The sequence below is a fragment of the Aquarana catesbeiana genome, linkage group LG01, assembly GCF_042186555.1.
Source record: "Aquarana catesbeiana isolate 2022-GZ linkage group LG01, ASM4218655v1, whole genome shotgun sequence".
In the NCBI taxonomy this organism is placed as follows: Eukaryota; Metazoa; Chordata; class Amphibia; order Anura; family Ranidae; genus Aquarana; species Aquarana catesbeiana.
In genome coordinates, this window is record NC_133324.1 from 693,297,867 (window position 1) to 693,325,515 (window position 27,649).

The window sequence follows — 27,649 nt, forward strand, 5'->3', positions numbered from 1 at the left end:
GTGCACTAACCCATAGCAACCAATCATATATTCATGTATAATAAATTCATAATATTATATGATGTTAATATGGTAACCACAATTTGCATATTACTTTGCTTTCCTAAGGTATACAAATGTCTGTGTTACCCAAAGCAGCCCATCAAAATTCCCATTGCTTTTCAGTCTGCTCTAGATTGGTAGTTTTGGGTAACACAGACTCTATCACATGCTATATTTAGAGAAGAACTAAAGGCAAAACTTTTTTTCTCAGGGTCATAACCCCTGTCAGTTTTGTTTTTGCCCTCTGTGACCTGGAGATTTCCCTTTGCATCCTATTGCATAACCAAAACAGGAATAACAAGGAAATCCCTCTAAAGTAAGGGAATGCCTGGTTGTCACCAGAACTAGTGTCCCCATTGGAAGATTTCCTGTTTTCCTGTTGGGATTTTCTTTCACTCTTTTAGTGAAACAGGACAAGTAGAGAGGGTGAATCTCCCTAATGGGGACACAGACAGCAATAAAAACATACAGGTATTCTAATCCCTTTCCGCCCTATCTAATAATAATACAAAGTTTTGCTTAAGATACACTATATTACTGAAAGTATTGGGACGCCTGCCTTTACACGCACATGAACTTTAATGGCATCCCAGTCTTAGTCTGTAGGGTTCAATATTGAGTTGCCCCCCCCTTTGCAGCTATAACAGCTTCAACTCTTCTGGGAAGGCTGTCCACAAGGTTTAGGAGTGTGTCTATGGGAATGTTTGACATTTCTTCCAGAAGTGCATTTGTGAGGTCAGGCACTGATGTTGGATGAGAAGGCCTGGCTCGCAGTCTCCACTCTAATTCATCCCAAAGGTGTTTTATTGGGTTGAGGCCAGTCAAGTTCCTCCACCCCAAACTTGCTCATCCATGTCTTTATGGACCTTGCTTTGTGCACTGGTGTGCAGTCATGTTGGAACAGGAAGGGGCCATCCCCAAACTATCCCCACAAAGTTGGAAGCATGAAATTGTCCAAAATGTCTTGGTATGCTGACACCTTAAGAGTTCCCTACATTGGAACTAAGGGGCCAAGCCCAACCACTAAAAAACAACCCCACACCATTATCTCCCCTCCACCAAGTGATTTAGACCAGTGCACAAAGCAAGGTCCATAAAGACATGGATGGGTGAATTTGGGGTGGTGGAACTTGACTGGCCTGCACAGAGTCCTGACCTCAACCAGATAGAACACCTTAGGGATGAATTATAGTGGAGACTGTGAGCCAGGCCTTCTCATCCAACATCAGTGCCTGACCTCACAAATGCTCTTCTGGAAGAATGGTCAAACATTCCCATAGACACACTCCTAAACCTTGTGGACAGTCTTCCCAAAAGAGTTGAAGCTGTTATAGCTGCAAAGGGTGGGCAACTCAATATTGAACACTACGGACTAAGTAATATACTGGTAATATAGTGTATGTCTTAATAGGAAGCTTAAAATGTAAGCTGTATATTAATAATATACATGATACAATGTATATGTAAATTGCTGTGTAAATTGATGGCGCTATATATGAGTACCTTAAATAATAATAATGATACATGTTTGTATTATCCACAAGTAAAGGAATCCCTGGTTGTCACCAGAACTAGTGTCCCCATTGGAAGACTTCCTGTTTTCCTGTTGGAATTTTCTTTCACTCTCGGTGAAACAGGACAAGTAGAGAGGGTGAATCTCCCTAATGGGGACACAGACAGCACTACAAACAAGACAGGTGTTTTACTCCCTCTCCACTCTATCTGAAACTAATACAAAAAGTTTTGCCTTTAGTAGTATCCTAATGGGCAGCTTAAAGTGTAAGCTGTGTATTAATAATATAGAGAACCTATCTAGAGATTTATTTCATGAAACACAAAAATGCTGATATCATCATGGAATATTCTTTGTAACTTATAGACCAGATTCTAAAAATGCCATCAAAAGGATGTACTGTATTCTTTTTTATATATGTATGTATATATATCTATCATGCACTGTAGGTACAAGGTGTTCCTGATGTATTGCGGACAGCATGGTGAAAGGAAATCTGCTTCTTGATACGTTGCCATTTACAGTGTTTATTTTCTCTGTACACACTCCCTGACAGGTTGATTGGTATCATGCTGTAACACCCACCCCCCCAGGATAATTATACGAGGGGCACATGGTACTCACCACTAATGGTAGTACAGGAGGACAGCAATGGAAATGATCTTCAAAAATCGTATATTAGCACTGTGTGATAAGTGTTTATATTATCCGTGTGTCTATCGATCTAGTGGTTAATGGTAATACAACGATACACGATTTTTGATTGATCATGCTTGCTGAATCTCAAACCGCATATGTTTTATTTATTTGTATGTGACTTATGGGTCAATGTGCACGACATCGGAAGACAATAGTTACTTCATCAGCAGTTCTCACCCACCACAAAGGTTTAATAGACGTTGATAGGAGACATTTCTTTTGTTTAGAGGGCACAGATCTCAGTAGTCAGCGCTGTGGATGCAGTGTAAAGGGAATCTGAGCAGTAAAGATGTGCATACACCTGCAAACCTACACAGAGGGCACATTGTAATCCTCCTCTGCTAATCATCAATGTACAGTATAATATACAGGCTCCACATGGCCTGCCCAACAGTTATCTGCTCTGATAGGGTTTGGATAGGTCTGAAGATGCCATCATTGGAGGACCATATCCATGTGCAGTTGGCTCTCAATGGAATGTTTCTGTTTTCTTTTCCGATATATGTTCCCCTTGGAATAGGTATATCTGTTGTGTTTAGCTGTCTTTGTGGATGGCTTAATCTGTTGGATCATCAGCCTGCCGGCCTGCCACCGAAGACCAACATTCTCAGGTAGCCTGATCTTCAGGTACATGGGCAGCTTCACAAAGTAAAAGAGTGTCTACAGTTTGCCTTGAAAAGTTAAAGTGGAAGTAAACCCCTCCTATTGTTTTCAGCCAAGGAAGCTGCCATCTTGGCCTCTGTTTAATCTTCAACTGCCACGATGCTGCACATGTGATCAGTTATGACACCAGCCATTGGATGGTTTCACAGTTTCCGGCATGTGTTAGAAATGTAACTGTTTTTTGAAACTCTTCCACTTTAAGATTTACTTCCCCTTTAAATTTGAAATGTAAAATGTATGACTGTCACTGGTTACTGATTCAAAGCACATCTCTGGGGGAAGGAAACATTGGTCTCTTGCAGTGGGGCTGCTAGCGAATTGCAAGGGTTAAATGCTCTAAAAGTCATTTCACTTACCCAGTCCTCTGTTTCCCTAGCAGCCAGCACTCTCCTCTACTTACCTACACTCCAGCAGTAGACTGTTTCCCGGCGTCCTCACGTCCAATGCAAAGCTATGGGCTCTGTACTGTACTTGATGACGTCAGAGGATCTGCGACCTCCAAAGCATAGGGGAGAAGAAGCTATGGACACCAGTCTTACAACCTAGAGGGAGTGGAGGATCAAGTAAGTGAAATGGCTATTTTTTGTCAACTAGACCAAACAAGTATTTAACCCTTGCAGTGGGGGGGAAACCCCACTGCAAGGGAGGGTTTTTCCTGTCCCTGGAGTTCAACTTTTAAACCCGTTGGTTATTGTTAAAGACCAACTTCTGGAAAATCTAAAATGATCCCTTGAGCCTGCACTGCAAGGGTTAGACTCTTGCTATGGTTTGGGAGAGAAGAAACAAATTACTTAACTGATCTTCTGCTTCCCCGGCAGAGGGCGCACCCCCACACTCTGTCGGTGGACTTTCCCTTGGTGTCATCATGTCCAGTGCAGGGCTATGGACCCTGATTTGAACTTGATGATGTCAGGACTCTAGACAGCTGGAGCAGGGGGGAGAAAATGCTGCTGGAACCGATCTAGCTGTGGGAAGGAGCGGAGGATCGGGTAAGTAAATCTTTTTTTTTTTCTTGCCCTGTACCTAAGCAAGCAATTAACCCTTGCAGCGCAGGCACAGTCCCACTGAAAGAGATCATTTTTAGGTGCCCTGAGTTGGGCTTTAACATTGAAGTCTGATGCATGTGATCCAGGCTTAAAATGGGTCCTTTTTTCTGCTGGTGACAGGTATATTTAAATTGTATGTATAGCCCAAACTTTATTGTCTCAGATAAAGGTTGCTGTCTTTGTCCCATTGGGGAGATTTATCTTCATTTCCGGTCCCATTGGGAGATTTCTCCTCAGTCCCTGTACCTTTGGGAGATTTCCCCTCACTCCCTGTCCCATTGGGAGATTTCTCCTCACTCCCTGTCCCATTGGGAGATTTCCCCTCACTCCCTGTCCCATTGCGAGATTTCTCCTCACTCCCTGTCCCATTGGGAGATTTCTCCTCACTCCCTGCCACTTTGGGAGATTTCTCCTCACTTCCTGTCCCATTGGGAGATTTCCCCTCACTCCCTGTCCCATTGCGAGATTTCTCCTCACTCCCTGTCCCATTGGGAGATTTCTCCTCACTCCCTGCCACTTTGGGAGATTTCTCCTCACTTCCTGTCCCATTGGGAGATTTCCCCTCACTCCCTGTCCCATTGGGAGATTTGTCCTCACTCCCTGCCACTTTGGGAGATTTCTCCTCACTTCCTGTCCCATTGCGAGACTTCTCCTCACTCCCTGTCCCATTGGGAGATTTCCCCTCACTCCCTGTCCCATTGCGAGACTTCTCACTCCCTGTCCCATTGGGAGATTTCTCCTCACTCCCTGCCCCATTGGGAGATTTCTCCTCACTCCCTGCCCCATTGGGAGACTTTTCCTCACTCCCTGTCCCATTGGGAGATTTCCCCTCTCTCCCTGTCCCATTGGGAGACTTCTCCTCACTCCCTGTCCCATTGGGAGACTTCTCCTCACTCCCTGTCCCATTGGGAGATTTCTCCTCACTCCCTGTCCCATTGGGAGACTTCTTCTCACTCCCTGTCCCATTGGGAGATTTCTCCTCCCATCCTATCTTAAGGATGCAACAGGACTTAAGAAGAAAACTCTACAAAGTGGAACATTCAAAGATTGGAAGATTTACCCTAACCTCTTGCTCTGCTCATAACTGTAAAATGTTGGATTCCCCTTCACTTTCAGTCTTAGTGACGCAAATAGAGAATGTAAATCTTGACAGCAGGGACACAGCAATAAAATATGACAGGGGTTCTAATACTTACCTAGTCTCTCCAAATCTAAATAAAATAAAGTGTCTCTGTTCAGCGGGAGCCAGGCATCATGTATGAAAGCAGTATTCCTCCTGCTTCTAAATATAACAGCTCAGAAGAGTCACTGGTTCCTAAGGAGACAGTGGGTGCTTGCACCCGCTGCATCCCTAGGAACTGTTGATGTCGCGGCATATTGCCTTACATGGCCCAGATACCCCAGACACATACACAAGGGGGGGGGGATAGTTGTGACATCACTACCCCAATATAGCACTGGCCATATTGGGGTATTGATGTCAGCACTATCCCTGCCCCTTCCCTTATATAGCTGGTGACAGTCGGAGAGCTGTCATTCAGCTAGTTGTACCACAGGGATTGGTTGAACTCTTGGGGTTTTTTTTTTTCTTAAAGTCGGTGGGTGATGGGCATTGTAATTGACCGTGGATTTACAACAAGGAACTTTTTTGGGGAATTTATATTTTTTAATAAAGGACTTGTCAGACATTTGATTGTGTTTATTTCTTGGTGGCATCTTCTTTTTGTGAATGAGTAGGAGTAGCCCTACTCATTCACGTAAGGGAGGGCTGTATCTGGAGGCATCTTTATTATTAAAGGTGCTTCCAGATTCCGATAAGCCCCCCTTTTTTTTTTTTAACCTCTAGTGGTGGCGCCTCCAGGTCCTTTAAGAGGTTTATGACACCGGGAGGTGGGGCTTAAGATCACGTGACCACCGTGATTGACTGTCACAGCGATTACTTGATCCGAAAACTTACGATCGCAAGCAGCATTTGGGAGCTTTCAGTTAGGTGCCGGTAACTGTGCCGGGAGCACGCAGCACGCGCGCTCTCGACACAGCTCTAATGACAGCAATTCACGCAAATATGTGGCCTCTCAGTGCCAAGGACCAGATATGCGGCCTGTCGTCAAGGGGTTAAAGAAGCTGGCAATGAAATGTCATTGGCTGGAAAATTTAAACACTTTTTTTTTGAAAATGTCAGTGCTGCTGCAGCACATTCTGTACCTCCCAGAGATGAGCCCCTTCACAGCAATAAAAGCATGATAGGGTATTTAATACTTACCTAATCTATCAATATCTAAAAAAAAAAATCGTTTTGGGTATACTTTTACTTTACTTTGGCAAAGAAGGATGTATAAGTTACAGCAACTTATAGCAATCAATCAGCAGTCATCTTCCATTGTCCTGACTGTCCTTCACTGGTGAAAAGTACAATGTGATTGGTTCCTGTGGGTTCCTGCACTTTGTGAAGTAAGCGGTATTCCAGTTTGTTTTTATGCTGTTGCAATCCATTGTAATGCCAGGAGCCTTTCTTTGTGCTGAGTAAACCTCGGCAAAGTTGTGTGGCCTTAAACAAAACATAAGATTAGGTTGTCTGTACTTGGAGAAAACATTTTGAAGTACTCAAGTTCTGTAGCTGACTTGCTTTGGTTGTTTCATTGCAGAAGTTTCAGAGTGAACTTTTCTGACTAAGGAGCTCAGGTTTCAAGCCAATGTTCTGAACCCTTTTTGGTTGCAGTAGCTTGTGAAATGTTTTTTTTTTTTTTTTGCTTACAGTCGCTCTACAAGCAAGTTATAGGCTTTTACTGGTAAGCGCAAGCCTTACCTCAAATGAAAAACAAATGTTTTCCTATTGAAGCATTTTAAGTTCTTCACTTAGAGGCTAAAGTTTATACACGCATGGCTCCTTCCTTTACATTTGATACAAAAAAATACATGTTCTGTTTGGAATTTCCAGTGTAAGATTGTAGTATTATGGTTGCAGTCATTATTCAGATTACATTTTTGCATTATTTAGCCTGCCACAAATTCAGAACACAGCTTGAAATTTTTCTAATTTTTTATAGAAGAATTATTATTATTATTATACAGGATTTATGTTGTGTCCACCATTTGCCCAACAATTTACAGAATAAAGGTAGACAGTACAGTTACAACACAATTCAATACAAGAGGGATAGGAGGGCCCTGCTCATGACAACTTACTATCTAAAAGGGGTGATCAAGTGATTTAAAAGGTAATTCATTGTGAGGGATGAGCTGATGGAGCAAGTTCAGTTTATAAGTTGGAAGGAGCCAACAGTTTGGTTCAAACCTTTCGCCCATTCCGGCCCCTGGTTCAGTGGGAGCCGAGCATCATATATAGAGGTGGTATTTGTACTGCTTCTAAATATGACAGTTTCCCACTGCCACTGGTTGCTAAGTGCCACCCGCCGCGTGCCTAGGAACTGCTAATTTTGTGCCACATTGCCTTATATGGCCAGGATTCCCCAACTCATTCATGTGGTGGAAGGCAGTATTATTATTATTATTATTATTATTATTATTCAGGATTTATATAGCGCCAACAGTTTACGCAGCGCTTTTCTGGGGCCCCTCTATTATTAAAGATGCTTCCAGATTCTGATAAACCTCCCTCTCTCTTTTTTTTTTAAAGAAGCTGGCAATGAAATGTCATTTGCTGGAAATTTTAGACACTTTTCTTCTCATGTAAATGTCTGTGCTGATGCAGCACTTTCTCTACATCCCAGAGATGTGCACCTTCACAGGCAGGAGGATTAGGGCACACCCCAGGAATAATATTTAAAGGAATTGGGCATTTTTTTTTATGTGCTGCTTTAATCATTTAAAAAATTATGTTCCTGGTCAAACTGAATTTCCAATTTTTTTTGGATTGGTACCCAGGGCATTGCCCACACCCTATGCTATTTTTTGATACCCTTTGCCCATTTTGGACATTTTTAGTTTGACAGATTCGGCTCCTATTGCTTTCAGTGGGATTCAAGTTCAGCATCTGAACTTACTTGAAGTTTGCTGAACAGCCCTTGAACCAAACCCAGGTCAGTTTGGCTCACCCCAACTCATTAGGCGGAGACTGGAAAGGCCTCGCTGAAAAGATGAGTTTTCAGGGATCACCTAAAGGCAAACAGAGTAGAAGACATTCTGACAGGTTGGGGTGGGGAGATCCAGAGGAAGGGAGAAGCTCTGGAGAAGTCCTGGAAGTAAACATGAGAGGAGGTGATGGGGGAGCTATAGAGCAGGAAGCCTTGGGGGAGTGAAGTACATCGTTTGGGTGATATTTTGAGATGAAGATTGAGATAGAATGAAATATGCTATATTTTTTAATTAATATTATTACTTCTACAGCTGTAGAAGCTTATCCATATGCACATATCTGAAATATACAGTCCTAGAGATAAATTAAAGAAGGAAATGAAAAAAAGCTATTATTATTGTACAAATATATCCTCTTTAGTAATATTTATGTAATATTTACCGTATATATTATATTATATTGTAATATTTATGTCCTTCATGCTTTGTAATGGAGATGTCATTGCTTCACACCAAACCATGTAAGTGATAGCTGTTTCTGTATATACTGTACATATTAAAAATGTTGTACGTGGGGAAGATGCTCAGATATGCTTTTGCCATAATCTCAATATAATGAATGAAGGAAACGATACAACAGTTTCATTGCTCAGGTGTTAATGGGGGTCTGTGTTTAACCACTTACGGACTGTAAGGATTTACCCCCTTATTGACCAAGCCATTTTTTGTGATACGGCACTGCGTCCATTTAACTAACAATTGCGCGGCCGTGCGACATTATACCCAAACACAATTTATGTCCTTTTTTCCCCACAATTAGAGCTTTCTTTTGGTAGTATTTGATCACCTCTGCGGTTTTTATTTTTTGCGCTATAAACAAAAAAAGAGCGACAATTTTGAAAAAAAAGCAATATTTTTTACTTTTTGCTATAATAAATATCCCCCAAAAATGATAAAAAAAGACATTTCTTCCTCAGTTTAGGCCAATATGTATTCTTCTACATATTATTTGTAAAAAAAAAAAAAAAAATCACAATAAGCGTATGTTGATTGGTCTACAAAATAGGGGATAGAATTATGGCATTTTTATTATTATTATTTTTTTTTTTATTAGTAATGGCGGTGATCAGCGATTTTTAGCGGGACTGCGACATTGCGGCGGACAGATCAGACACTATTGACACTTTTTTGGGACCAGTGACATTTATACAAGCGATCAGTGCTATAAATATGCACTGATTACTGTATAAATGACACTGGCAGGGAAGGGGTTAACACTAGTGGTGATCAAGGGGTTAAATGTGTTCCCTGCAGGTGTTTTCTAACTGTATGGGGGGACTGTGTGACTGGAGAAACACACAGATCCATCTTCTGATGGCATGCACAAAAGCGATTTCCCGAGCTGACGTACAGCAGTATAATGACGGCAGCTGGTCAGCAAGTGGTTAAAAATGTCCCACAGGAATATTGTTTGTATTGTGATTAGCTCCTATGATAGTCAGCTCCATCTAGTGGCCATGATGCTGTATGTTTCTGAAAAGAACTTAATACAAAATACAATATGGCCACTAGATGGAGCCAAGAATCATTGAAGATAATCATATAACAAACAATACAGTGATTGTTGTGTAGATTCAAATGTTTAAAGCATATCTAAATTCACAAAAAATATTGATAGTATCACAGCTTACCGGTCCTTAGATGTGGTGGCTGCATTAATTGTCACTGTTCTCACCCAGGGACAGAAAGTGTGTGATGACTACAGAATACTTCCACCTTTCCTCTTCTCCACATTATTGGGGGTGTTCTGTAGTTCAATGGGAGAACTGGGAACAATACTAACTGATAACAAAGTAGCACAGGCTGACAGCAGGGTCCATTAATACTTCTTTCAGCCCCGTAACTGAAGGTTTGTATATTGTTACAGAACTGCGACTGGAGGAATAGTTTTCAGGAGTCCGAGCATTGCTCCTGTGATCCACTGATGGCAGTTGCAATGCTTAGTAAATGCTCTTTTTTATTAATCAATATGGGTGCACTTATTATCTTTTTGCAAGAGGTAGAATTTGCCCTTGACCTAATTGCTGAATGTCTGTCATTGCCTAATTAGTAGGGACCTACATATATGACAATACACTCATTTCAGGAATTTGTGAAAATGTCATTGCTCTAGCAAAGCATCTTTACATCTATTAAGTGTACAATATGTTCAGAGCATGTTGAAGTTTAAACTCTTAATACTGGAAACTATTTTCAACTGCCAATACAATCTAATAAGATTATTGCATTTTCCAGCTATTAGTCTTAACATAGAAAAACGTATGGAGCAGTTAAAATAGAGAAATAGTTGATACTGAAGAGTGGAGCCGCTCTCAAACCCCACATAGTACATGAGACATGCATTCACTCATGTGCACATAATGTGGCTAGCTGGAATGTTTAGGTCATTTTGTTGCTCTGTTCATGAAGCCGGTGATCATTAGTATTATGTTACTATTTGAAACATATGTAAGGAACATGTTTATTATGCTTGGTTATTTGTAGCATGTCACCATTTTTTATTTATTTATGCAGTTGACATACCAATTCAAATTCTGCCTTACTCTAAAAAAAAAAAACCTCAATGGCACATACACTTTTAAATAGGCTTTTTATAAATGGTAGATAAACACACACGGCTATACTGTGGAGCGGGAAGGTATATATGAAGTGCAGAAATATTTGTGAGCTTTGCATTTAATTTCACCAGGAACGTTTGACTTTCACAAGTCTATTATGTCAGAGTGAACAAAAGCTCCATAGTAAAAGCTAAATCCAGCATAAGAATGAATTACCTTTCATTTGGTTCTGACTTGGAATGAATAAGGGACCTTCATCTCAACTACATCTAAGTAAAAATACATAGAAATTGCTGTTTCTCACACTGTCCACTTAAGTAGAATTCAAACCCTCTTCTGCTTTTGTTCTATCTGTAGATAGAGATTGTCCATTCAAGTGTAATCATACTCACGGAGAGTTTTTTTTTTTTTTAATGGATGAGATGCAACGCCGGCTTCTTCTAAATTTTCCAACATACATTACAAACTAATTAGACAACCTTCTTTGGATTTACCAACAACTTTGTAGTCTAAGGTCCTACCTGATTAGGATTAACGCTTAATGCCAGCCGAAGTATTATTTTTTTTCAAGAGATTTATTGCCAACAATGGCTCTTTTAGGAAGATTTCCCCTCACTCCAGGAACAGGAAGTGATAGGAAATCTCTCCAACAGGGACACAAACAGAATCCCCCAAAGTGATGTCCCCGGTAGCTCTGGTAACAGATGGAGGGATCCAAGGATGAAGGGCCATACCACTGCTACTGGAGCGCTCTGTGGGCCCCCACAGTAGCTGTGTATCTTGGAGAAACTGCATGCTATCTGGCATCACTGGTTCTGGAAGTAAAGGGACTCTCACCCGGTTGCAGATCATTTGCCCAGCTAGCTCACCTTTTCAGGTGTGGCATCTCTGAGATGCTGAGGAAGGGAAGCTGAGAAACTTATCTTCCCTGGATGTGTCCAGAAAACTAAGGAATTATGGAAAAAGGAGTTAAAGGGGCCTAAGTATGTGTCTGAGCACGCTAAGTAATAAGGCACTCTTCTACAATGTCAGTTGGCTGGATTGGGTCATCAGGTCACATCAGGCTGTGTTTGTACATCTATGCATTCATTGCAGAATTTCTGTTATGCCCAATAAAATACTACTACATGATGTCAATCAAACTTCTGAATTCTCCAAATGATCATATGAGGTATGTTCAGACTGCCTATGACAAGCTTTGGCAAATAATTGGCTTGCTGTATTATTACCTAACATTACAACAGAAGTTCTAAAGCATTGGCAGCACCAGTTATGGGCTTCCTAAATATCCTCCTACTCCCTTTATAGGCGTTCATTTTGTCTGATACATTGGCAGCCACAGTTTATATTTTAATCATACTACTAGACTCTCTAAGCTAACTTCATTAAGTTGTACCGTAGACATCACAGAGCACCAAACATCATTTATTTTATCACACAAATTAGATTTAAAATGCAATTTTGTAGACTCTAATAAGCTCTAAGTGCTGTCTAGTAGAATTTTTCTTAAACTATAACCAGTACCACCAGTGATTCCATTTTCTAAATTGCCCTGTTAATGGATTTATCATGTGCAAGTGGTTATATATTTTGTGTTCTTTCTGTGTAGACATTTATTGTTGCTCTTCCATGTTTTCTTTGCTGCAATTGTGGTCTACACTTTTGTCATTAATATACTGTAGGTATGTGGGGTATGTGGACAGATTGGTCAATAAAAAAGCTTTTCAGCATGACTAGCACCCTGTGTTGATGGGCTTTGTTTTGCTTCAAATGGGGAAAAAAGTCTATGGGGATGCAAGCCCCTCTCTTGAAGTAGGTCAGGAGGAGTGAACTGCAGGTCAAATGTACCTGTCAATTAATTCTGAATGAGCTCAAAAGTGTCTTAACCCCTTGGTGCCAGCCACGTGCAAATATGTTGTCTCTCAGCGGGTGGACCTTGGTGCCGAGCAGCCGCATATTTACGTGAATCGGTGCAAATATAGTTGTGCCGAGGGTGTGCTCCCTGCACGCTTACGGTATAGTTACCGACGGCTAATGGAAAGTTCCCATTCGCTCCTTGCGATCAGGAGCTTTGCTATCATGTGACCGCCATTTCAGCCAATTATGGAGGTCACATGATCATAAACCCTGCTCTGCCGGCACCAAGAGGTTAATGTGGGAGTAAATTCGCTTTGTTGTTTTGTACCGACAGGCAGGGCTGTGTTTTGGCCTAGGCCGACTAGGCCTAGGCCTAGGGCGGCACTTTGCGGGGGGCGGCAAAAGGGCCGCCCCCCCGCATGAGAGAAAGCCCCCCCACCCGGCTTGCTGATTCCCGGCTCCCGCTGCCACCTCCCGCATACATGCAGAGCACGGCGGCCGGCTTTCTGTAGCGGCACCATGGTGTATGGGCGTGCTTGTCAGAGTAGGGGGCGTGAGATACACGCCTCCACCCTCTGACAAACACGCCCATACACCATGGCGCCACTACAGAAAGCCGGCCGCCGTGCGCTGCATGTGTGCGGGAGGCGGCGGCGGGAGCCGGGAATCAGCAAGACGGGTGGGGGGGCTTTCTCTCATGCGGGCGGCGGCGTGTGTCACTCGCGCCCCCATAACCAACAGGTGACAGGTGGAGCCTTAAGCTCCGCCTACCCTCCCCTGCACTGCTTTGCTGCAGTGAATCTTCTCCTCGGCCCTGGGGCTGTGATGTCAGGAGAGAGAGGAGCATGAGGGAAACCCCCAGGACAGCAGGTACAACTAACACCTTATGACATTACCCTGCGGGGGGACCAATTTCGTTTTATTTTCAAACACTGTTTACTACTACTACTACTACTACTACTACTACTACTACTAGTACTACAGCTTTAAACTGATGCCACTGACACAAGCCCAAAGCAGACACAGACTCTAAGGCTGCCCATACACTGTTAGAACATTTATCAGATACAACAGAATATCTGATCTTTACATATTGGTACTGTGATTGTTGTGGTTTAATAGATCAGTTCCATGCAACAAGAGAAACCATTCAGTAAACTGCTAATGTCATAATTCAAACATGGAACTTTCGCTAAAGCTGATTTACTTTAAACGGTATCTCTGGACCAGCTATTCTCACCCAGGGTTCCATGGAATTCTAGGGTTCCTCCAGAAGGTTCTTGAGGTTCTTTGATCTGTTGGTGATTGACCTTACATCTGCATATCTCTGGAGCAAACCTTAAATAGCAGAGCTAGCAATATGATACCAATGAGCTCTTTATTTGTCCACAAAGGTGGAATTCTGACCACCAATGCATGTAGCATTTTCTCACTGACCACCAATGAATACCGGGGGTTCCCCAAGATCTGGAATTTATTTCAAAGGTTCCTCTAGGGTAAAAAGCTTGAGAAAGAAAGCCATGGACCAATCTGTTCTTGAAGTTTTTGATTGTGAAAGGGTAATGCCTGGTACACACGGCGGGCACTAACACAAGTGATGTTAGTATGGCGATCTCCCCGCTGAGCTATTGATCGGATGCTGGTTTTCCAGCATGCCCATTCAATAAAAGCCGGTCATTAGACTGGCTTCTGTTGAACCAGCTGATACTGGCTGATATTCGGCCCGTGTGTGCCAGCCTTAAGAATCTCTGTCAGATTTCTTTTGTTTTCTGTGCCCCTGTCAGGTAAAGTCACCCTCTGTATTTATTCTGGTGACCATTGTCACTGATATAGAAAGTGACAGGAAATCCCACATTTTAACAGTTGTCACAGGAGGCGAGGGAAAATATTTCAGTGGGGATATCTACTCCAACGTCAACTGTCTTAGAGGAGATTTCTGCTCACTTCCTGATGTGTATTTGTGATAAAAAAAATAAAGAAAAATCTCTCCAAAGAAAATGGAGAAAAAAATAAAACATGGCCATTGGATACACTTTAATTTGAGTTGTCAATATTTCACTGCAGCTAGCGTTTACAGAGCTCCAAAGAAATAGGATTTCTGAAGGTGAGAGACAGCATAAAAAAATGCAGTTGGTTTGAGTATACAGCTCCTAGAACAAAAGATAGGATTTCCTAGACAGATCTAATAATATGTTATTTGTGCATAGCAGATTCTAAAAGCAAGATAGGATTTGTAGTTCCTAATGTCATTTCAAATTTAAGGGCTTTATAAAATTTGTAATCTTATTCTGTAGAGTGGTATTTGTTTGGAAATGATATATAAATGGATGTGAGATTATACAAATTGTGCAAAGAACCCACATAGTGTAAGCACCAACTTTGTACACAGACCCCCATACATGCCTATTTTCCTCCAGATACATATGATAATAGAGGTTATCCAAATCAGTTTCTGCCAGTCCTGTTCTGAACAAATCTGATTTGGTCAAACAATAAAAAAACTTTGCAAGATAAACCAATCAGTTAGTTCATAGATGATCAAACTGGGCAACTTAAACGTCCTATTCTGCCAGATGGCCCTGAGTCACCCCACACCGCACTATTCCCAACACATTTTCCTTTGGGTGTGCACTGCATGGCTAACCCCATTGTATGCTGTTGAGAATAAGCCCTGTCACTTTATGCCTAAGCCTAATGTGTGTTTTATTGTCACCCATCTGTTTATCGGCATGAATGGGCTTATATTTGCTAACTCTGAAACTGGTCCTAGGCTGCAAATGAGTGAGTGTCTGGAGAGGCCTCTAGCAGGAGAGTGGCCAGGGCTTCCTTTTAAAATAAAATAGAGAACAAGAGGAAACCGTGCTCTTCCTGTTTAATTGTTCACTTCTTTTTATTGTTAAAAATCACAAAATGCCATAATGCATACTTATGTGAGAAGGCATGAATCATTGCCATCAGATCATAGTCATCATAGCATTTTGGCTGATTCTCATGATCTGTGTAACGTAGCAATGCATCCAATCTGTACTGTACTAGCATATCCAGTTGAGGTGATGTTGCTAGGCGATCCACTAGTTCCCGCTCTGCAGTTCTTGTTGGCACTTTTCTTTAATAAACTTGTCACACATACTTGAGATGCCATTGCTGATTAATTTCATCCTTGCCATTCGGTGTCTGCTTACTCGTGTGCCGAGTACTTTGGTTCCCAAAACGTGTCTGAAACTACCTGATGTTCTAACATTATCATTATTGTTTGCTTAGATTTTGTCTTTCTACTCAGGTTGTATCTGGTGATATTTAGCTCCAGGTATTTTTTCCTATATGTGAGGCATTCATTCGTAGAGCAACGCTTTCAGTATGCATGAGTGTTTATATGACACCAATGGAAGAGCTATGGCCTTTACAGACCATACGAATGCTATAGGGTCAGGAATGCCGGTGTTCTGTCAAAAGAGCCACCTCATCAAAATTTCCAATTACGTCACTTCTGGTGACTCTCCAGCAGCAGTAATTGCAGATTTCGACGACTTGGCTGTTTTCACAGAACACCGGCAGCGTATACACTACGGTACACGACGACTTGGCTGTTTTCACAGAACACCGGCAGCGTATACACTACGGTACACGACGACTTGGCTGTTTTCACAGAACACCGGCAGCGTATACACTACGGTACACGACGACTTGGCTGTTTTCACAGAACACCGGCAGCGTATACACTACGGTACACGACGACTTGGCTGTTTTCACAGAACACTGGCAGCGTATACACTACGGTACACGACGACTTGGCTGTTTTCACAGAACACCGGCAGCATATACACTACGGTACACGACGACTTGGCTGTTTTCACAGAACACCGGCAGCGTATACACTACGGTACACGACGACTTGGCTGTTTTGACAGAACATCGTCTAAGGATTAAAAAAGTTGTCGCCGCCTTGGATGTTGTTGGTTACTGGTGGGCGGACTAACAATGTCCATTCATTATATTGTGTACCGTAGTGTATACGCTGCCAGTGAAAACTGCAATTACTGATGCTGGAAAGTCACTGGAAGAGATTTTAACACATTGGCTCTTTTGACAGAACACCGGAATCCATAGCATCCATAGCACTGATTGGTCATCATGTTTGGTCATCAAAGGAGTCAAATGACTGGGCTACACTATGCCTTACAAGTAGAATTTTCTGTTATTTCATACATGGTGAAGGTGCTCTAAAGTTATAATATGCTAAATCAAAAATAAATATGTGTTGCGTTGCTGTGTCCTATGTTATCCTATGCAGTGCTCATAACGTAAAACAAATTAATAAACATGTATATGTAACTAAATACAATTAATCTGATTTTGTGGATCTTAACATGTTAGTACTCTAAAAAGATGCATATATAGTGTCCAAAACATTTACAAAAAAATCATAAATTCAATGCGTGTTATTGTATCCGCAATTATATGTCCACTGATCCCCTGCTGATCAAAGCAGAGTGGGCGGATGACACATCTGTGTCCAGTTTCTTAAGAGTTGACACGGACCGAGCACGCTCTTCTCTATGGGCGACTGGGTGTAATTGGACTCCACTGTCTGTTTACACCTGACTGCCCTCCGATCCACCTAGATAGAGGCGGACGGATCCCCTTCCATTTTTTTTTTTTTTTTTAGCTGACTGGATTAGATCGGAGGTAGGAGGGTATAACAAGTCAGTTTACACCTACCGGTCTTTAGGGTTGAATGCAGAGCCCAGTAAGGTCTTCCTGAAAAATTGACGGACGGTCCTGATTGGACCCTTCTTGTGAAAGAGACCTAACAGTCACATAGCTACTGTAAATAAAAGATTTTTTTTCTTTTGTGTTACGTGTTACGTGAATTGAGCCTTTTGTGTTTCTGAACCCATCATGTTCGTATCATTACAAATTCAGCCTTGAAACATTATTAAGCCTTGATCTGATTTGGTGTCTTCTTCCTAAAGATATTTAAAGTACTGTATAGCTCTAGGCAAAACCTTTAATACGTTTTGGAAAGAGCGAGGGAAAGGTTCCTTTTTGTTGCAGTCTGTGTCCCCATTGTAGAGATTCTCCCCCCCTATTCATGACAATTGCCAGTAAGATAGAAAGTTAGGAGAAATCCTAGTGGGTGGCACAGTGGTGTAGTGGGTAGCACTCTCACTTAGCAGTAAAAAGGGTTGCTGGTTCGAATTCCAACCACGACACTACCTGCCTGGAGTTTGCATGTTCTCCCTGTGCCTGCATGGGTTTCCTCCCTCACTCAGAAGACATGCTGGTAGGTATATTAGCTTCTGTCTAAATTGGCCATAGTATATGAATGTGAGTTAGGGACCTTAGATTGTAAGCTCCTTGAGGGTAGGGACTAATGTGAATGTACGAAAACGATGCATAAATTGACAGCGCTATATAAGTACTTTAAATAATAACATTTTTAAGTTGTCTCCAGAACAAGAGGCAGGGGGAAAAATCTTCCAGTGAGGACAACAATTGTAGGGACAGCTTTCCCAGAATCGAATTCCTATCAGTTTGGAAGATTTCCTCTAACGCGCCCTGTTGCAACTAAGGGACATGAAGTAAAGTCCCCAATGTTACACAGATGGCAAAAACCTTACTCTATCCAAAACTTCAGAACCCTTTTGTTTATACATGCGCTTTAAGTGGCCTCCTATCATAAAAAACCTTAAATCTAAGTAATAGGGAACTCATCTTAAGAAACAATGTTAACCCATTCATCAATGTGTTTTTATTATAGTGCACATATCCACTTAGCATAAGCATCAAACCACATTAACAGTATCATCAGTGATGGGATTATCATCGTAGAAGTTATATGGTTTTATAAGGTTGGTTTTCCATTATCTGCCCAGGAAGTATACGATGCAGATCAATGCACTTTGCCAGTGTTTGATCTGGGGCATTGAAGAGTTTTGCAGAAATGGCCTATCTCCTATACTTCCTTAGCAAGTAGAGATAGAGGTGGCTGCGATTTTGCTATGGGAATGGCAACCTTTGGTTATGTCCCATTCTAACATTAAACTTTGATGTTGACAGCGACACAGACTGATATTGACTCTAGTGAACGTTACCCAATCCCTCTTGAGATACTTTGTTCATATATTTTTTATTTATGTAAATGTGTGTGGGATTTACTGTGTCATTATGCCAACTGAAAGCCCTTATTCAGCTCAGGATGATACGTCTACTACCGATTAAGGAACAGCTCCAAGCAAGTTAATAACATTATTTTAATCGGAAGTGGTGTGAAGCGAGCCATGCCACATATGCAGCAAAGCAATAAACATGCAAAGACTATTACTAAAATCTGACATTATTTAGTCAGTCCATCTTTTAGCCTACCTCAGCCGAAAAATGGCTCAGGCTTGCATTCAAGAAAGGAAGTAGATGGAATTATGTAGAGAAGTATGATTTTATAAGAATATCTTATTTCTGTATTCCTAAACATATGCAGTATGTCAAATCGGTAGATGCCAAGTCTGTATCCCAACAGCATATCCCTTTTTATTAAGGGCTTATTTCAAGCGGCATGATGGGAAACGGAGAATATTTATGATTACAGGATGCCTGTTATTAAAGCATCATTGAAAACCTGCTGAAAATGCTGTATGTGCTTTTTTTTTCTTGTGGTGAACATGCATTGCTATGAATGATGCCATTGCTTGAAATATATTTTCAGCACCCCTCGTCATGCAGGGAAACACACAAACAAAGTGTGTAATAGTATGCAATTACATTTCCAAGTTTACTTGCCTATAAAGAGCGGACAGTAGGCATGCAATTAGGGGGAAAAAAATTAAGGGAAAGCGGTATGTTTGCTAAACAAGCTTTAGGCTGCATAAGGAGCTCTGGCTGCTGTGCATATAATAAATGAGTGCCATGTGATACCAGCACTGCACTCTGTTACACCTTACAGGCTGTATACTTTGTTCTCCAAACAGTTATTCTTTCAAGTACCATATTGTTTTTAACTGGCCTAATTCATACTATTATTTAACTTGTTTAACCTCTTTCTGACCATGTAACGCACATATGTTGTGGAATAGAGGGTGGTCTGTAAGGCTCACATTGAGCAAATATACGTTCATGGTGGACGAGGCTCACCGCATGCAGGCCCCTTGCGACAGGACAGGCAAAACAAACAATTGCTTGGGGCCCCGAGCTGGCCTGGGGCCCCAGCCGCCCACCGGCTGACGCTTCCTGTAAGCTGCAGCCTGTAGTGTGGCCGAGCTCTTCTTCCTTTCTCCTGCAGTCCGCGTGGTACAGGAGATTCAGTTTCCTGTTCCCGGCCGGACTGACAGGAAGTGCACACACTGAGTGCTCACTTCCTTTCAGTCCGGCCAGCTGGGAACAGAAAACTGAGTCTCCTGCCGCGAGGTACGCGGTAGGGAGGGGGGTTAAAAAGAACACAGGGGGGAGTAGAGGGTTGGGAGGGCCTACATGTCCATTTTGCTTGGGGCCCCCAAATTCCTTCAAACGGCCCTGACCGCATGGTTCCAGCACAGTGACTGAGCTGTAACAGACAGCTACCAGTCTCCAGGTAATAATCAGGAAGTTGTGCGACAGGCTGCAGATCATATGACCACTGTGACAGCCAATCACAGTGATCCTATGATTGGGAAGTCTGTCCCGCCTCCTGGCGTAAAGGCCTGGTTAAATGGCTGCCGGGAGGGGTTAAGCAATATATTTAGCTCTCATGCACACAGCAGGTCTGAAAAAGCCCCTCTGAACACCAGAACTCCTGGCAAGAAAATGCTGCTTGAATAACACTCTACAGTGGAACCTCAGATTGCGAGTAACGTGGTTAACGAGCGTTTTGCAATACGAGCACTGTATTTTTAGAAATCGTAACACGGTTTGCGAGCACGATTCAGGCCAAATCGGTGTGCAGTACCGCTTTTGGCCTGAGGTGGGGGGGGGGCGCCGGAGCTGAGCAGAGCTGAACGTCGCCGTTCGGAAATGCACGGAAAGGCCCCAGTACAGCACAGCTGACCTCGGCAAATCTCGGGTAGGAAGTCTTTACGAGGTTTGCCAAGGTCAGCTGAAGTGTCCTCGGGCATTTTCGGCCGTTTCCGAGGCTCTCCGGCGCCCCCCTCCCGCCTCTGGCCGCATGCGGTATTGCATCCCATTGAAGTCAATGTGGAACAAATTATTTTCGTTTCCATTGACTTCAATGGGAAAACTCGCTTTGATATGCGAGTACTTTGGATTACGAGCATACTCCTGGAACGGATTATGCTCGTAATCCGAGGTTCCACTGTATAAGCCACATATAGCACACATGCTTAGAAGTTTCTAGCATTTGGGCTTTAACACATTCTATTGGCCAGAATATTAATTTATTCTGGCCGTTTGAATGTTATAATGCTCATATGCTATACACATCTAGCGTTAATGCGTCTTTATGTGCGTTTATTATATTGCAGCTTACCAATTTTTAGATGTGATGGCTGCATTTGTTTTTTCTTTTAGTCTTTCTTTCTTTTATTTTCACCTGGCAATCCAGCCAGTAAGTCTGTTGTTTTTCAACAGAACAAGCTAACCTGCATATGTAGCACTTAGCAGGTTGAGACAGTACTCTTAGATCCCTTTCACACTGCTAGCTCGGCCGCATTATCGGTAAAGTGCCGCTAGTTTTAGCGACATTTTAGCGGCGCTTTTCGTCCGCTAACGGGTCGCTTTTAACCCCCGCTAGCGGCCGAGGAAAGGGTTAATAGTGCTTTGCAGGTGCTTCAGCAGCATTGCCCATTCATTTCAATGGGCAGGGGCGGTGGAGGAGCATACACCGCTCCTCCACCTCCCCAAAGATGCTGCTTGCAGGACTTTTTCTAATGTATTGCAAGTGCACCACCCCAGTGTGAAAGTACTCAGGCTCTCATGCTGGGACTGCAGGGGAGGCGTTTTATAGGCACTATTTTTAGCCCAAAATCACCTGAAAAAATGCCCCAGTGTAAAAGGGGTCTTAACAGTGACAAGGGTGCTTGTTCATCTTTTATATATTTATGTAAAACCTTTATCCAAAAAGGAAAAAAAGGTTAAATTTAACTGCTTATATCTAGAAGTTGGCTTTAGAGTATTTAAATCTGCTAGCCCATATGACACTCCCCTCCCCTCAGACTTAAAATGCTGCTGTCCAAAGGTGCCCCCTGTGCTCATTCATCCAGATTGGGGGCACTCTTATACAGGAAGTATGTTACTGGCCAGATCACCAGGTGAAAACAGAGGGAAAAAATCCTAAAAAAAGAAAGCAAATGCAGCCACCACATCTCACGATTGCTAAGCTAAAACAAAGCCATAACTAGAACCTTCAGGGCCCTGGTGCAAGAAACCATGAAGCCCCCCCCCCATCCAAGCCCCGGGCTTCCAGTTCTGGGAGGGTGTCCATGGACATCCTCCCAGAACCCTGCCTCCTGCATGCCCCCTGTGTGCACCATGGGAAGTGTGAAGCCCAGTAGCTGAATGATCAAATTCAGCTGCTTAGCTTCGAACTTTCCATGTTGCACACAGGAGGAGCGGGGTGGGAGGAGAAGCAGCAGATTGTCTCTCTCCTCTCCCATCTGTGCAAGGGAGGAGGGAGGGGGTCTGTCAGTGTAGGCTCTGTGCTGTATGAGAGAGACACTCTCAGCTCAGAGCCCATGCGGTCAGCAACCCTGCTGGGGTCCCTTGACAGTGGTGGAACGCCAGGACCCGGTCGCAAGTGCGATCTTTGCGAACCTGGTAGTTCCGCCACTGAGCTACAATATGTTACATTTTTGGTTTTGGGTTTAACACTGCTTTAAGGTAACAATAAAATATCGTATGTTCTTTTTTAGATAAACAAGGATTTATTTTGGTGATGTTGGGTTTGATGTACTAAAACAGCAGCGTGCAAAATCTGGTGCAGCTGTGCATGGTAGCCAATCGGCTTCTAACTTCAGCTTGTTCAGGAAAGCTTTGACAAAAACCTGGAAGCCGATTGATTTCTATGCACAGCTGCACCAGATTTCGCCCTCTCCAGTTTTGTTAAATCATCCCCATTGCTTTGTAAAAAATAATTACATTTGTTATGTAATCTATAAAAAAAATCTACTTTAATCAGCGTTAGCGTTAAAAAAATAAATGCTACTGTAAATAAAACATATCAAATTCATCTTGTGATTTGTTTTGTTTACTATGTTAATTGTTAAGCCTGTAGAATTGCCATTCTCCAGAATTTCCCCACCCTAATATTTACTTTAAGCAGTGTATGTACGGCTTAACCTGGGAAAGGAAATGCGAAGGCACAAGGACATTCTCTTGCAGTGTTTTCTATGCCTTTGAAGACCTATTAGAGTAGTGGAAGTGAAGTGTAGATGTTTGCCTCCATAGTGCTGAGTACAGAGAACAATATGCTGCACTTTTATCACTAACAGCCATCTGTGTTCCTTCACTACGATACTGGGATTTGGCAGAGAATAAAGCATAGCTTCCTTCTGCGCATTGTGATTTTACCCTACACTTTTAGTCTTTTCAGTTTGCTATCCTCTGCTTTTATTAGGAAAGACTCAAATCATATAAACTTGTAAAATTATTTCTGGCTGGACTTAACAACAAAAGTGCATCTCTATTGCGTTTATAGTGATAACACATCGCTGTGTCATTGCCAGCAGTCTTGGGTCTCAGTTCATATCCCAAAACACCATGGGCTTTTTGTTAATAACTTTGTGCATTGAAGCACAGAACATATAGAACGTATTTTTTTTTTTTATTAACCTTACTACGCCCAACTGTTGAAAGCTGATTTCTGAATTGGTTTTCAGGGATTACCACACATCATTGCCTTTTGCAGAATTTTTTTTTAAACTAAAGTGAAAATGACTGAGATATACAGCAATCCATGAGAACCAATTGTCACAGTCACTTACCTTCTGCATTCCAATGCTAGCGCCTCCTCTATCCCCCCTGGCTGTGGGCACGTTTCCTTTTTACCTGCAGTGTCACATTACTACTTCCTCTATTTAAAGTGGAAGTAAAGTCCTATCATTTTTTTTAAGGCCCCCCAGGTGGGTTATGCCATAATGTACTAGTATGCACAGCATATTAGCATATTATGGCAGACTTACCTGTCATATGGTGTCCTCCAGCACACCTCTGGTACTGATCCAGCGGGCCCCCAGTGATTCGATCTTCGCCCAGTCTTTCTTCCAGGTCCCATGACTTGATAGGCCTGGCCCCAATAACGCCACTTCTACGCATACGCATGGGAGTCACATTACCATGGCACGAATCAAGGCCGATCAGGGCCGTAAATGTTCGCTGAACTGCGCATGCGTGGCTCAGTGAACATTACAGCTGATAGGCAGAAGGATGCATTTATGGCAGAATAGAGGAATAGGGTCCCTTCTGTCATTACTACCCTGCCTGTCAGCCATTCGTTGACAAACCCGCTTTTCCTCCATTTTAAACTGGAGCTGGGTCATGCTAACGCTGCTTAAAGGGTAACTCCACTTTCGTGGGGAAAAAAAATTTGCAGATAAAAAATAAATATATAGCATATACAAGTGCAACAAAAGTCATATTGTTGTTGAATGTTAATAAAAATTATAAAAAAATTATATTATTAACCGGTTCAATACAGGGCAATTTCACCCCCTTCCTTCCCAGGCCAAATTTTAGTTTTCAGCGCTGTCGCATTTTGAACGTCAATTGCGCGGTCATGCGACATTGTACCCAAAAAAAATTGACGTCCTTTTTTCACCACAAATAGAGCTTTCTTTTGGTGGTATTTGATCGCCTCTGCGGTTTTTATTTTTTGCGCTATAAACAAAAGAAGAGCAACAATTTTGAAAAAAACACAATATTTTTTACTTTTTGCTATAATAAATATCCCAATTTTTTTTTTAAAAAACAAATTTTTTCCTCAGTTTCAGCCGATACGTATTCTTCTACATATTTTTGGTAAAAAAAAAATCGCAATAAGCGTATATTGATTGGTTTGCGCAAAAGTTATAGCGTCTACAAAATAGGGGATAGATTTATGGCATTTTTAAAAAGAAAAAAATGTATTTATTTTTTTAGCGGCGATCGCGATTTTTTTTCGTGACTGCGACATTATGGCGGACACTTTTGACACATTTTTGGGACCGTTCACATTTATACAGCGATCAATGCTATACAATTGCATTGATTACTGTGTAAATGTGACAGGCAGTGAAGGGGTTAACCACTAGGGGGCGGGGAGGGGTTAATGTGTTTCCTAGGGAGTGATTACTAACTGAAGGGGGAGGGGACGCTCAAGGGGAGGAGACCGATCAGTGTTCCTCCGTTCTGGGAACACAGATCGCTCTCCTCAGAGCTGACAGGCTGTGGATCTCTGTGTTTACACACACAGATCCACATGCCGGCCCGGTTAACGGGCAATCGCGGGTGCCCAGCGGACATCGCGGCCGCCGGGCACACGCACCGGGTCCCGAGGAACGCGCCGGGCGCGCGCGCGCGCGCCCCCTAGGCGGCCGGGAATCCCAGGACGTCATATGATGTCCACCCAGGATGGGAGATCCCATCCCAGGACGTCATATGACTATGGGCGGGTAGGGAAGTGGTTAAAAAATACCTTTCCTTTTCAATCTGCAGTGCTGTAAGTTTCTGTAAAATGCAATGCAATATGGCTACCTGGAGGTGTTCTGTATATAGATGGTGTACAGAATGCCCCCCAGATTTAATTTCCCGCTTTTGTGATTGGCTTACTGATTTTCCCAGAAGTCTGCACTAAGATACAAATCAGATTTTTGGCATCCCCGGCAACAAAAATTTAATTTTTGGTGTTATACTCTCAAGGAATAATCACGTCTAAAGGGATGCAGAACCAGCAAATTTCCTCATTAGAGCCCTGCAGGTGCAGCAGCTGATAATTGTAAAACCATTCCCATACAGATTCACTCAGCACATGGACACACAGACAAACAAACAGCTATTTATTCAGAACAACAGGAGGTAGGAATCTGCAACAAAGTTTTTTTTTTAAATCCTTGCAATGTATATAAATCACCCAGAGGGGAATGTTACTCTTTAAGCATACAGGTTGATTTTTCAAAAAAACAAATAAGCTGTTCATTTGCAATGGAAGCTGCACTTTACATTTGAGTTATCCCCTGATCTTCATGGGTGTGGTGAAAGAATAGCCAATTATGTGCAGAGAAAATTTTAAAAAATCTATTATTTTGCTTGTCTTTGATTGGATGATGGAAAACAGCAGAGCTTCACCTCATTCACTAAGCTCCGGGGAAAATTCCTTTGCAAAATACAACTTGCCTTTCAAAGTCAACAGGCTACTTGCCTTTAGTAAATGAACCCTTTAGTGTCAACACACTCTCTGAACTACTGATGTTGTTTGCTAGATACTGTCTTAAGCCAGTTGAAAATGGATCATATCTCGACCAATTCAGCAAGGACCGGACGAAATTTGGTCCATGCATGGGTAGACTGGTTGTACTGAAGTCATCCATTGATCAACTTCAGTACAACCAGCCTGTCGCATTTTTGGCATGCAATTCTTGCCAGCAGCTATAGCTGCTAGAAGTAATCACTGTGTTCTGTCGGCTGGGAAGGCTCCCTGTATCCCCCACTGACGGAACACAATAGCACTGCAGGAGGGTTTCCCCCATCAACACTGATTGTCGGGTTGCAGGAAAGAAAATCAAATTATGTATGGCTTGCCTTAATAACACACCCTAGCTTGGTGATGCTACATTTGTAGCCCAGCCACTGTTGTACCCACAGCTTAATTCTCAGCGCCACCCCAGCCTTGTCTCTGCTACAATTGCAGCTCAGCCACTGTTGTACCTGCAGCCTAGACTTTTACTGCACACCCAGCCTGGTCTCCACTGCATCCACAGCCTAAGCCTCTGTTACATCATGGCCTGGTCTCTGCTACATTAGCAGTGGAATTACCACTGTGCGCACAGCCAGAGTCTCAACAGGACCCCATTCTGGTGTTCGCCACTGCGGCACCCTCAGCCAAAGTCTCCATTGCTCCTTAGCTGTCCAATAGTCTCATCAGCAACCACAAACTCAGCCTCGCCATCTCTAATCCTGCAGTTTCTGCTGCATCCCATGCAGTCCCAACTTCTGTTATTCAATCTCTGCACTCGCATCCTCCATCCTCACTCCTGTCGTTAACTGCCTAAGGCTCCATGGCTCTCTCTCATTCCATTTCCCCAGCATCAATTCTGCTCCTGGTCTGGGAGTACCCATAGTGTGACCTGGGGGAAGCCAGCGAAAAATCTCAAATTTCCATGAGGGGGGTCTTGGGTGGAACACCTACTTTGAGGGAAATCCGCCACACAGAGGAGCAGGGTCTACATTTCAGAATTCAGCTACAATTACATTAAAGCAAACTAAACCCATTAATTTAATGGTTTCAAAACTGTTTCATTCCCGGGATGCAGGGATTGCTTACTGTCGCATTTTGCTTGTACGTTCAGCCAAACTGTCAAATTATCAGATGGCTGGAGTCATAAATGATCACATATGCAGCACTATGGCAGTTGCAGGTCATATAGAGGTTAATGCCTAGTACACATGATGAGGAAATCGGTTTTAAAATTCCTCTCTCTAATCGATCAGATGATAACCTATTCATTAGTATACAGCTTTCGAGAGCAGATCACGACAGTTTGTGCAAAATTACTCGATGGGACAAGCACGAAAAAATTTTTCTCGTACAATACCAGAACAAACGATTTTTGTTTAATCAAATCAGTATTCGTCTAAAAAAAAAAGTGACCAGATTGGAAACAAAAGAATACATTACAATACAATACTTTACATCACTTCTGAAGTTGTATTCTGTCGTATGAGAATTTTGGTAACTTTAGTAACCCCTTCATTTTTAATATGAGACTAGCATGCAAAAAAAACCCAGATGATCAACTTGTCCAATATTCTAATCCTGTGCACGAGGCTTAAGATGACAGCCTCCTTGGCTGAAAAGGATAGGAGGGTTTAGTTCCGCTTTAAAGATTGTATTCTAATAAAGCCATTTCTGGCTAGGTTCCATATATTACTGTGCACTGTTTATAAGACCATATTAGGACAGCAGTGCTGTCAGGAGCCTATAGCAACCAGCCAACATTCACATAAAGCATCATTGATTAGATGACCAATGACCTCTGATTTCTTATAGGTTGCATTGT

At 42.4% G+C, this 27,649-nt stretch overlaps 1 protein-coding gene across 1 annotated transcript in view; it reads left to right on the top strand.

The window, feature by feature from the left end:
• The window catches only part of FAT4 (FAT atypical cadherin 4), a 365,853-nt gene that overhangs the window by 6,448 nt on the left and 331,756 nt on the right, over window positions 1–27,649 (top strand). The gene's annotated exons all lie outside the window — the stretch shown is intronic.